The sequence below is a fragment of the Hibiscus syriacus genome, unplaced genomic scaffold (genome assembly GCF_006381635.1).
Source record: "Hibiscus syriacus cultivar Baekdansim isolate YM2019G1 unplaced genomic scaffold, ASM638163v2 tig00111069_pilon, whole genome shotgun sequence".
In the NCBI taxonomy this organism is placed as follows: domain Eukaryota; kingdom Viridiplantae; phylum Streptophyta; class Magnoliopsida; order Malvales; family Malvaceae; genus Hibiscus; species Hibiscus syriacus.
The window spans coordinates 574,341-588,069 of record NW_024062970.1 but is presented as its reverse complement, the minus strand read 5'-3'; the positions used below and the strand labels follow the sequence as shown (position 1 = coordinate 588,069).

The 13,729-nt window shown below is 38.1% G+C and overlaps 2 pseudogenes; one reads left to right on the top strand and one right to left on the bottom strand.

Moving 5' to 3' along the window:
• Positions 1–8,037: 8,037 nt before the first annotated feature.
• Positions 8,038–10,188, bottom strand: LOC120151774 (annotated as a pseudogene).
• A 926-nt stretch (positions 10,189–11,114) lies between these two features.
• Positions 11,115–13,219, top strand: LOC120151775 (annotated as a pseudogene).
• The last annotated feature ends 510 nt before the right edge of the window (positions 13,220–13,729 follow it).

The following is a 13,729-nucleotide window of genomic DNA, read 5'->3' as shown; positions in this document are numbered from 1 at the left end:
GCAGGGGCGGGTTAAGGATTGGATTTGAGGATTTTAGGTATTTTGGGTTGTTTTATCATTTAAGAGAAATTAGGATTTTTTATAAATATAATAATATTTTGAAAAAATAAATTTAAAAATCACCAGATTGTGACACATGTCAGTTAATAAGGGAAATTATCGCTATTGACAGTCTGAACACTTAAATAGGTAACGTTTGCCATGTTAATAAGCTTACAATATTATACTTAATAAACACATTACAATGCCCCAATTCAAGTTTAAGTGACGACGGTTTGTCTCTTTTAATACAAGCATTCATCTCTAAGAATAACAAAACTAATACATTAATTTTATTATGCGATTTTAGTGATAAAAATGATTTTAATTTTTAATTCGAACGGTTCTTTCTATAAGATATGTGTATGTCGTTAATAAATTAAAATTTTTAAACATATATTACTTCGTAATACACTTTGAAGAAAAATCGATACTATATGTATGAAGAGAAAGGGACTGGAAAAGGATTAGATAGGTGAACAAAATGGGAGGAACACAGAGTTGGTGAAGTTTGTTGCAGACTTATGATTCTTAGCTGGTCATTTTCAGTGGTAATGAAGTAAAGGGTAAACTACGCGTTTAGTACTTAAACCATCAGTTTTGGTCCGTTTTAATACTTAAACTTTTATTTTTTTTCAAAATCACATCTAACGTTTAGTTTTTATTTTGGTTTAGTACCTTGCCATTAAAAACTTAACGGATGATTTGCAGGTGGCACCTTTTTATGGGTAAATTGCATAATTTATCGTTCAACATCTTCTCACTCCTATTTTGGTCACTAAAGTTTAAATTTTTAATTTAATTACTTAAATTTCAAATTATTCCTAATTTAATCACTCTAAATTTCAAATTTATTCTTTATTTTTAATTATATATTAATAAAATAATAATAAAAATGTCATTTCACAAAAATTATCAATAAAGAATAAATTTGAAAATTTTCAAACTTTAGTACCAAAATAGGAGTGAGAAGATAGTTCGGTGATGAATGATGTATTTTACCCGAAAAAATGTAGTGCCGCTAAGTTTTTAACAACGAGGTACGACGAAACAAAAACTAAACGTTAGATATAGTTTTGAAAAAAAAATTGAAAGTTTAACTACTAAAACGGATCAAAATTGATAGTTTAAGTACAAACGCTTAATTTACCCTTAAAAATTCTACAGATATGTTAAATTAATAATATTTTTTTTTTAAATAATTCAAATTCCTTCAAAAGGATTGGTAGACTCTTTAATTATATTATAAAGAGGCACCCAAAGATTTGAATGTATCCCCCACCATAGTTAATTTGTAATGCAATTCTCACACTACTGCTTACAAAGAGAAACTTATTGAAGGGGCATCTTAAATTTAGAAACAATTTTTGTCCTTGTTGTCGACGTTTAAGGTTCGTGTATGCTCCTTTTAAGATAATCATCTTCAATATTTGAATCTAAATTATATTCTCGAGAGTATAATGTATCTCGTGATTACATTTAATACTTAAGATGTATTTGATTCACGGAAAATAATATTGTATTAGAAAATAAGATTACGGAATGTAAAATTATCATAAAACAGTTATTTGAAACTTTATTGTAATTGAAATTAGTTAGACCGTCGTAAAACAGTTGGGAGAAGTTCTATGTGTGTAACAAAAGTTTAATGTGCTTGCTGTCATGTGTTAATGTACAATGCAAGCCAATAAAACCTAGTTTCATATTTCTCTTCCCTGTTTAGTTGGTAACCAACAAATTTTCAATCAAAATTTGACAAGTTGAGTGTTCAATCGGTCGGTTCGGTTAACCGGCCAAACTAAAGTGGCCAAAAATCATTAACCGAATCTTTTTTATTTTTAACCGTTAACCGAACCGAAATTTTTCGAATTTTTTTAACCAAACCAAACAAAGTTTGATTAATTCGTTCAATTAACCGAATCAACTGAAATTTCAAATAATATATATTAAATATTTAATATTTTCAGTAAATTCGGTTAAAACCGAAATTCAAACACTCCTGAAGCTAAGTAATATATAAATAATATATTAAGTGTTGGTTTTTGGCAAAAGTCCCACATTGGTTGTGTATAAGGAGGAGGGGAAATTCTTTTGTTATAAATAAAGCCCTCCTCCTCCTTAGTTAATCATCCCACAAATATAAGCCTTCTTCTATTTTAAAGGCTATTTGTATTCTTTCTCTCTTTGTAATATTTCCTCTATTAGTGAAATATTTTGGTGTTCTCTTTTATGTCTATTTAATAGCTATTGTCGGGTATAGTTGTTGTCAATTATTGTCCTATTAAAATTACTTGTCTTGGTAGTTCTGTCTAAGGAAAGTGGGTTTTAAGAGGGACCATTGTGACCCCTCCTCTTTCCTGGGAATCTACCTTGGGGTGATTTTTAGTACAATCGTTTTCACACTAGTCACCTAGATAATAGTTTTCACGGTGAATCTGTTATTGGTGGAAATTAACCCGAATTTCACAACAATTGGTATCAGCGCTCTTGGTTTATTTTAGTATGCTCTGTGGTTGCGGCTTAGGCTGATCTTCCACATCAGAAAAATTTCCTTGGGATAATTGACATTCTGCATTGGCAGCTATTAAATAGAATTTGTAGCAGAAATGGCAGACGCTTCTTCATCTTCAATTTTGGCAAGAAATGCTGTGACAAATGTTAGATTTGCAGTGGAGATTTTTGATGGCACCGGTCATTTCGGCATGTGGCAAAGCGAGGTTCTAGATGCCCTATTTCAGCAGGGTCTAGACATTGCTATTGAAGGAGAGAAACCAGATGATGTTGAGGAGAAAGAATGGAAGAGGATCAATAGAATGGCATGTGGTACTATTCGATCGTGTCTTTCTAGAGAGCAGAAGTATGCATTTTCTAAGGAAACTTCTGCAAGTAAATTGTGGAAGGCACTGGAGGAGAAATTTTTGAAGAAAAGCGGTCAGAACAAACTCTACATGAAAAAAGACTGTTCCGCTTCAACTATGTACCAGGTACCACTATGAATGATCACATTACTAGCTTTAATCAGCTGGTGACTGATCTGATGAATATGGACGTGACTTTTGAAGACGAAGATCTGGCTCTGATGTTGATGGGATCACTTCCTGATGAGTTTGAGTATCTTGAAACTACTCTACTTCATGGGAAGGTTGATGTGTCTCTCAGTGAAGTAACTGCTGCCTTGTATAGTTATGAATTGAGAAAGAAAGACAAACAAGAAAACACAAGTGTCGAAGCAGAAGCTCTTGTTGTTAGAGGCCGTTCCAAGAGTCAGAATAAAGGAAGCAGAGGGAGATCGAAGTCAAAGTCCAGATTGAGCAAAGATGAATGTGCTTTTGTCGAGAAAAAGGGCACTGGAAGAAAGAATGTCCCAAGCTAAAGAATAAAGGCAAACCTGAAAGGGGGAAGGCTGTCTCAGAATCAAATGTGGTCGAGTATGATGATGGAGATTCAGATTTCGCATTCGCTGCTACGCCATCAACCAGCTGTTCCAGTTCATGGCTGTTAGATTCAGCTTGTAGCCACCATATGACCCCCAATAGAGAATGGTTCTTTGATTTTAAAGAACTAAAAGGTGGAATTGTCTACACAGCAAATAATTCCCCTCTTGACACACTTGGGATTGGTTCAATTCGCTTGAGGAATCAGGATGGATCAATCAGAACCTTAACAGGTGTCCATTATGTACCAGATTTAATGAGAAATCTCATCTCTGTGGGAACCTTAGAGTCAAAAGGTTTAGAAGTGAGGGCAAAAGATGGGATTATGAGGATTATCTCTGGTGCACTGGTGATAATGAAGGGAATCCGAAAAAGAAACAATGTGTATTACTTTCTGGGTAGTACAATTGTTGGGACAGCAGCAGTGGCAGCTTCTACTGATGAACAGGAGTCAGAAGCAACCAGGTTATGGCATATGCGCTTGGGGCATGTTGGTGAAAAATCCTTGAAATTACTGATAGATCAAGGATTATTGAAGGGTGCTCGGGCTTGCAAATTAGCTTTTTGTGAGCATTGCATCAAAGGGAAGAAGACGAGGGTGAAATTTGGAACAGCAATCCATGATACTAAAGGTATTTTGGATTATGTTCATTCAGATGTATGGGGGCCTTCCAAGACAACTTCATTGGGAGGAACACACTATTATGTCACCTTTGTTGATGATTTTTCCCGGAGAGTTTGGGTATCCAATGAAGACAAAGGATGAGGTGCTAGGATTTTTCCTTAAATGGAAAAAGATGATGGAGACTCAAACAGGCAGAAAAATCAAACGTCTCCGTACAGACAATGGTGGAGAGTACAAAAATGATCCATTTCTGAAAGTCTGTGAAGAGGAAGGTATTGTTAGGCACTTCACTGTCAGAGGTACACCACAACAGAATGGAGTGGCAGAGCGTATGAACCGGACATTAGTGGAGAAGGTTCGGTGTATGTTGTCTAATGCTGGGTTAGGCAAAGAATTTTGGGCTGAGGCTTTGGTCTATGCTTGTCACCTTGTCAACCGCTTACCATCGACTGCTATTGGTGGTAAAACACCATTAGAGAAATGGTTTGGAGTACCTGCTACAGATTATGATTCCTTACATGTGTTTGGTTCCACTGCATACTACCATGTTAAGGAGTCAAAGCTGGATCCAAGAGCAAAGAAGGCGATTTTTATGGGGATCACCTCTGGTGTGAAAGGCTACCGTCTTTGGTGTCCAGAAACAAAGAAAATAATCTTCAGCAGGGATGTTACCTTTGATGAATCTACCATGTTGAGAAAGGTGACTTCAGAAAAATTGGAGCAGACAGATGGAACTCCCAAAAAGGTGGAGTTTGAAGGAAGCAAATTTGTCCCAACCAGTAAAGAAAATGATGTTGACTCTCCTATGGTAGAAGAAGAGTCAGATGAAGAAGAGGTTCAGACCCAAGAACCTCCACAGCAACATGAATCAATTGCCTCAGAAAGGGAAAGAGGACCATTAGACAACCTGCTCGTTATGCTGATATGGTCTTTTGCATCACCAATTGCAATTGATGACGTTCCTGCCACTTTTAATGAAGCAGTTCAAAGTTCAGAACATAAAAAGTGGAGGATTGCCATGAATGAAGAAATGCAATCCCTTCAAAAGAATCAGACGTGGAAACTAGCTAGTCTTCCGAAGGGAAAGAAGGCAATTGGGTGCAAGTGGGTATATGCAAAGAAAGATGGATTTCCTGACAAGAATAACATCCGCTACAAAGCAAGATTGGTGGCTAAAGGCTACGCTCAAACGGAGGGAGTTGATTATAATGAAGTATTTTCTCCAGTTGTAAAACATTCCTCCATCAGAATTTTGTTGGCTTTGGTAGCGCAGTTGGATTTGGAACTAGTTCAGATGGATGTAAAAACTGCATTTTTACATGGAGACTTGGATGAGGAAATCTACATGACTCAGCCAGATGGATTCAAAGTTGCTGAAAAAGAAGAGATGGTGTGCAAATTAGAAAAATCGTTGTACGGATTGAAGCAATCTCCAAGGCAGTGGTACAAGCGATTTGACAAGTTTATGATAGGGCAGAAGTACACAAGAAGCAAATATGATCATTGTGTGTATTTACGCGAGCTAGAAGACGGATCCTATATATCTTCTTCTTTATGTTGATGATATGCTGATAGCTTCCAGGAGTCAGACAGAAATTGCGAAACTAAAGACTCAATTGAACAGGGAGTTTGAGATGAAGGATCTTGGTGAAGCGAAGAAGATTCTAGGCATGGAGATATCAAGGGATAAGAAATTGGGGAGGCTTTGTTTGTCTCAGAAAGAATATCTGAGGAAGGTACTAAAACGTTTTGGCATAAATGAGATGTCAAAACCAGTTAGTACACCTCTTGCTCCTCATTTCAAGCTCGGTGCATCCATGTCACCTAAGGATGATGCAGAACGGGAATACATGTCAAAGGTTCCGTATGCAAGTGCTGTTGGTAGCTTGATGTATGCAATGGTGTGTACGAGACCCGATATTTCACAGGCAATTGGGGTTGTGAGCAGGTATATGCATGATCCTGGAAAGGAGCATTGGCAAGCTGTGAAATGGATTCTGCGGTATATTCTAAACACCGTAGATGTTGGTTTGGTCTTTCAGCAGGACAAACAAGATGGTCAGTGTGTAGTTGGGTATTGTGATTCAGACTATGCAGGTGATTTGGACAAGCGTCGATCAACTACTGGTTATGTGTTTACATTTGCAAAGGCACCAGTCAGTTGGAAGTCCACCTTACAGTCAACAGTGGCTTTGTCTACTACAGAGGCAGAGTATATGGCAGTTACAGAGGCTGTGAAGGAGGCAATTTGGCTTCAAGGGTTGCTTGGTGAATTGGGAATGGAACAAAAGCACATCAAAGTGCACTGTGACAGTCAGAGTGCTATTCATTTAGCAAAGAACCAGGTTTACCATGCAAGGACGAAGCATATTGATGTTCGATATCACTTTGTACGAGAGATTCTAGAAGAAGGTGGAGTCATAATCCAGAAGATTCGGACCACTGAGAATCCTGCTGATATGTTGACAAAAGTGGTAACTGCGGTCAAGTTTAAACATTGTTTAGATTTGGTCAATATTGTTACAAATTAAAAGATTGTTTTTAGAGATGTGTGTGGAATTTGCCAAGGTGGAGATTTGTTGGTTTTTGGCAAAAGTCCCACATTGGTTGTGTATAAGGAGGAGGGGAAATTCTTTTGTTATAAATAAAGCCCTCCTCCTCCTTAGTTAATCATCCCACAAATATAAGCCTTCTTCTATTTTAAAGGCTATTTGTATTCTTTCTCTCTTTGTAATATTTCCTCTATTAGTGAAATATTTTGGTGTTCTCTTTTTATGTCTATTTAATAGCTATTGTCGGGTATAGTTGTTGTCAATTATTGTCCTATTAAAATTACTTGTCTTGGTAGTTCTGTCTAAGGAAAGTGGGTTTTAAGAGGGACCATTGTGACCCCTCCTCTTTCCTGGGAATCTACCTTGGGGTGATTTTTAGTACAATCGTTTTCACACTAGTCACCTAGATAATAGTTTTCACGGTGAATCTGTTATTGGTGGAAATTAACCCGAATTTCACAACATTAAGTATTTAAAAATTTCGGTTAATTAACCGATAATCGAACTTTGAAAAAAATCCTTGACCGTTAACCGGTCGATTAATCGAAAAATTCTGGTTTAATCGGTTTTAACCGATTAATGAAAACCCCTAAAACATATCAAAACTGATAATTTAGGTACTAAACGTACAATTTATCCAAAAATGTTTAGGTTTATTAGTTCGTTCAGTCCCATGCTGAGGAACAACAACAAAAGGCATAGAATCAGTTTAAGTAACAACGGTTAGTCTCTTTTGATACAAGCATTCATCTCTTAATCACCAAACCTAAAACGAGCCCCATCATTTATCGTAGTTAATTCACTAGTAATAGGTCTAGCTAATTTCACGTAATCGTAGGCGTTCTCTGTATAATATTATTACTGATAACACAATAGACAATACTGTTAAGATGCGTATGATCATGGACGGACGCAAGATTCTATGTTAGGGGGGACGAACTTAAACTTAGCAGGGGTGAATTAAAATTTTAGGGGGGGTGAAAACAAATTTTCAATAGAAAATACATAGAAAAAATCTAAAATATATGAAAATTTATTTTAAATTTTCAGGACTAATGATTCTTGCCATTAATTTTTAATATTTTGGGATTTATTGGTTATGGGAGCTGAGCTGAGTTGATCCGAGTTGTTTTAACAAAATATGAAAAGAAATAAACAAGGCTGAATTTCAAAAGGAAAGGCTTCAAAATCACCATTAATGTGTTTTCTGTAATGAAAGAATACGAAATAACCATGGATTTGTATGCCACTATTCAAATCACCAACAAATAGAATTGCTAATAACCATGAATTTGCAATTAACCCTTCTTGTTGGGGTTATGATTTGCACTAATTATAGTGTTTTTGGCGATGATTATGATGATGATGATGATGAAGAATTATGTGTTTAACATATAGGCAAATCTGGCGGCGGCGGCTGGATTGTCTGTAGTTCTCCGACTCCATTTTCAACAAGGAATGCCATTGCCAAACCCCAATTGATATGAACATCCAGATGACAGTGCATTAGCCACACTCCTGTTATTACCAAAAGCAGAAACAAAATCAATGATTTCCTCAAACAAAGACAGTTTTTTCAATGATGTTTTTACCTGGATTATCAGCTACGAATCGGATGTCTGCCCATCCGTACACCGGCACTCCCACTGTGTTCCTCAATGGCGGATCAATGAGATTGAATTTCGATGTGTCTGTTTTCGGATTGAAGTTCCCGAAGCCTTGTGCAATGATATAGAAATCGTATCCATGTAGATGAATAGGGTGATTCTCTGGTGTCACGATGCTTGTGTCTTGAAGCACTATTTGTACCCTCGAATCATACTTCAGTTTGTACAATTTTGTTCCTGTAACCGGTTGAAAGAGCGATCGGCTCACGTTTCCGGTGTAATCGAATTTCACCGGAGGGGTTCCAGGGAAATCTGTGGTGAACACCCCTGGAATTAGCTTGTAACAATGAGAAGTTCTTTGGGAGCACCAACGAGACATTGTTCATGCTTGCCGTGAAACGTGTACCGTTCGGTCCTTGGCATCGACATTTGTGGAAATTCGGCGGGCCGTTGTTGAGTCCGAGACCGATTGTGAAGAACAGGCTTTTGTCGATGTCGGTTGGGACTTCGACCTTTTCTCGACTTCTAAAGCTTTGGCTGAAGGCTGTGACCGTGTTGGTGTCATTGTAGGCTGGTAAAGAAGGCATGATTGGAGTGGCTGCCTTGCATTTTTTGGTATTGCAGGAAGCCGATATGTATTCAAGAACGGCGGTGGTAGTCGTGTTGTCGAATGGTGCATTTCGCGCACTTTGGTATGCTCGAGCCGCCATGTAATATCGAGACGGTTTCTGATCACCTCGGATCAGAACATCAGTGGTCTGGCCAGGGCCTAACATGAGGACAGAAGTGGTAAAGGGTTTGGTATATGAAGCATCAGCACCGACAACAATGAGCTTATGGTTTGCGACTTTGAGGAAAAGCGGTTGGTTCAAGGCTGCATTGATCACTCTGAAGAGATTCGTCTTGCCGGAGTCGATCGGAACTATCGTAGTCTCTGCAAAAGTAAATTGAAGTAACTCGAGTTTGAATTTCGGTTATCACGGTTAATACTCGGTTTGAACCAAGGGAATCAAGGAAATTACCTTTGGAGGAGCATTTATAGAGATCACCGGGTTGGCCATTGATGGTATATGCATCAGAGACATTTGGAGCTGCCCCTGTTCTTGTTGCTTCCCTCACAACATCAATGGGGTTTACATCCCACCATTCACCTAATCATAATTATCAAATGTACATAGCATTTCAGTTTGATCATCATAGTTATAATCATAGTCTAAACAGAGTTGCAGATGTTAAGATGTATATTACCGAGAAGGATCAGTGTTTCGCGTTTCGGCTTAGGGAAAGGGTAGGATTCACCGTCTTTGGGGCGAACAATGAGAGCTCCATAAACAGTTGCTCTAAGCCATGAACTGTGGGCATGCCACCACAATGTTCCCTCTTGGCCTTGAACTGTAAACCTGTAAGTGTAACTTCCTCCCGGTCTAATCGGACACTGAGTCACAAATTCCGGTCCGTCCGCCCATCCCGTTCTCATTTGCCGAACACCATGCCTACATGCCAAATGTGCAAATAACCATATGTTAAAAGAAAGTAATAACCATAAGGATGATGGCATCCAAGCATGAATGAATTACCAATGGATGGTGACATTATATCTGGCTTTGTTGAGAACAAGAACTTCAAGGGTGTCGCCATTGTTGATCTCCAAGGTCGGTCCAGGAAACATTCCATTGACAGTGATAGTGTTGTGCGTTTTGCACAGCCTCTTCACTTTTGTTGCCTCAATCTGTTTCACTCAAATCACCAACATCAACTCTTTGACCTAAATCAAATCAAAACAACGAAGAAATTAAGATCAAAAGAAGGAAATGAAGACTTACAACAAATTTATGTCTGTGAACTTCGGCATTTGCAGACAATGCAGAACAAACGACAATGAAAACACCAAGGCAAATTAAAGAAAATTTATTGAAAATCTCCATTAAATCAAAGCTTGGTTAGCTAAATGCTTTGCCTCTGGTACTGACTTCTGAGACTTGAACTTCGGCATTCTTATTAGGTGGTGATTATTATTAAAATAAAGAGAGTTTGATTGTCTAACAACTGATTTTCTTAACGACATGGGTGGAGACTTGAACCGATCATATGTCGGAATTAGTTAAGTTGTCGTAAAACAGTCGAGAGAAGATCCATGCGACTGCTTTATATGCATGCTATCATGTTTGTTGAGCTTAAAAAAATATCATATGTAACAACAATCAGTTGGTCTAGTGGACACTAGATTTTTTAAACAAGGTTAGGGATTCGAATCCTAGCATTTGCAAATGGAACAAACTGGATTGGAAAGATCGTCCTCGCCTCTGCAGTACCCAATCTGAAATAGTGAGTCAATAGATCGAATATCAATAATTAATTCAAAAAAAAATAGTGGGTTAAGAAATCTGTTGTTAGACACAATCGATTTCCCTTTCTTCTGTCACCAAATAAAACTGGACTTTTTACCTAAACTAACTGAACTGTCTCAAAATTCTTCGCTTCACATTGTCATGGGGTCGGGACGGATGGAGGGGTGTCGGAGTGTGGTCGTATTTTTGAAAATTTCATAATCTCATATAATTTATGTAATTTTTTATATTTTCTACTGATGATTTAATTCCGTACCACCTAAATTTTTTTTATATTCATATCGTTTGATTTAAAATTATGTGTCCATCTCTCGAGCTGACATTGATAGGTTGTGAACTACTTGCAACCTACTTGCAGGTTTGAACTAAGTTTTTGGCTGCAAATATCACCATTTTGTCAACCTGTAAACAACTGTATCTCTTCCCTATATATAAACCCTTTTCTCGGTATCTCATATCACATCTCAAAAACAAAAGGCAAAGCTTTTAGCTAACCAAGCTTTGATCAAATGGAGATTTTCGAGAAATTTTCTTTCATTTGCTTTGGTGTTTTCATTGTCATTTGTTCTGCATTGTCTGCAAATGCTAAAGTTCATAGACATAAATTTGCTGTACGTCTTCGTTTATTTCTTTTGATCTTAGTTTGTTTTGATTTGAATCAAGGAGTTGATGTTGGTGATTTGAATGAAACAGATTTGAAGCATCAAAAGTGAAGAGGCTGTGCAGGACTCACAGCTCCATCACTGTCAATGGAATGTTTCCTGGACCGACCTTGGAGATCAAACAATGGCGACACCCTTGAAGTTCTTGTTCTCAACAAAGCCAGATATAATGTCACCATCCACTGGTAATTTTTTCATCCATTCATGCATGCATGCCATCATCCTTCTAGTTATTACTTTCTATAACATATGGTCATTTGCACATTTGACATGTAGGCATATGGTGTTCTGCAAATAAGAGCAGGATGGGCGGATGGACCCGAATTCGTGACTCTGTCTGATTAGACCGGGAGGAAGTTACACATAAAGGTTTACAGTTCAAGGCCAAGAGGGAACATTGTGGTGGCATGCTCACAGTTCATGGCTTAGAGCCACTGTTTATGGGGCTCTCATAATTCGTCCCAAAGACGATGAATCGTACCCTTTCCCTAAACCAAAACGCGAAACACTGATCCTTCTCGGTAATATACATCTTAACATCTGCAACTCTGTTTAGAGTAGGGGTATAACTATGATGATCAAACTGAAATGTTAAGTACTTTTGATGACTAGGATTAGGTGAATGGTGGGATGCAAACTCCATTGATGTTGTGAGGGAAGCAACAAGTACAGGGGCAGCTCCAAATGTCTCTGATGCATATACCATCAATGGCCAACCTGGTGATCTCTATAAATGCTCCTCCAAAGGTAATTTCCTTGATTCCCTTGGTTCAAACCGAGTGCTAACCGAAATTCAAACTCGAGTTACTTCAATTTATTTTTTCAGAGACTACGATAGATCCGATTGAATCCAGGAAGACGAATCTCCTCAGAGTGATCAATGCCGCCTTGAACCAACCGCTTTTCTTCAAAGTAGCAAACCATAAGCCCATTGTTGTTGGTGCTGATGCTTCCTATACCAAACCCTTTACCACTTCCATTCTCATGTTAGGCCCTGGCCAGACCACTGATGTTCTGATCCGAGGTGATCAGAAACGTCTCGATATTACATGGCGGCTCGAGCAAGACCAAAGTGCGCGAAACGCACCATTCGACAACACGACCACCACTGCCGTTCTTGAATACAAATCGGCTTCCTGCAATACCAAAAAAATGCAAGGCGGCCACTCTAATCATGCCTTCTTTACCAGCCTACAATGACACCAACACTGTAACAGCCTTCCGACATCGACGAAAGCCTGTTCTTCACAATCAGTCTCGGGCTCAACAACTGCCCGCCGAATTTCCGCAAGATTCAATGCCAAGGACCGAACGGCACACGCTTCACAGCAAGGCATGAACAATGTCTCGTTCGTGCTCCCAAAGAACTTCTCGTTGTTACAAGCTCACCAACATGGAATTCCAAGGGTGTAACCACAGATTTCCCAGGAACCCCTCCGGTGATATTCGATTACACAGTAAACGTGAGCCAGTCGCTCTTTCAACCAGTTCCGGGAACGAAATTGTACAAACTGAAGTATGGTTCAAGGGTACAAATCGTGACTCAAGACACAAGCATTGTGACACCAGAGAATCACCCGATTCATCTTCATGGATATGATTTCTATATCATTGCACAAGGCTTCGGGAACTTCAATCCGAAAACAGACACAGCGAAATTCAATCTCGTTGATCCGCCATTGAGGAACACAGTCGGAGTGCCGGTGAACGGATGGGCAGTCATCCGATTCGTAGCTGATAATCCAAGTAAAAACATCATTAACAAACAGTCTTTCTTTTGAGGAAATCATTGATTTTGTTTCTGTTTTTTGGTAATAACAGGAGTGTGGCTAAAGCACTGTCACATGGATGTTCATATCAATTGGGGTTTGGCAATGGCTTTCCTTGTTGAGAATTGAGTCGGAGAATTACAGACAATCCAACCGCCGCCGCTAGATTTGCCTATATGTTGAACACAGAATTCATCATCACCATCACCAGAAACTCTATAATTAGTGCAAATCTTAACCCCAACAAGAAGAGTTAATTGCAGATTTTTCTTTCTATATTTGTATTCTTTCATTACACAACATTCATGGTAATTTTGAAGCCTTTCCTTTTCGGGATTCAGCCTTATTTGTTTTTATTATAATCATCGGTATTATATGTATTAATCAACTAATCCGGATCGACTAATTAAAATCGAAATAACAGTTCAGGTGTAAAATATACTATTAATAATAGAAAATGGGGCAAAATCAAAAGGAATTAAAACTTGAGGATCTGAGTATATATATATATTCCTTTATATAATTGGGTGTAACAAAACACCAATCTTACATCAGAAATGTTGTAAGCTGACGCAATCTTAATGATGGATAAATTACCACGTGACTCATTGAACTTTACTCTCTCCCCTATTTTACTTATCATAGTTTGATTTTTTCTAATTTGCTCTTTAAACTTTACATATTAAATCATTT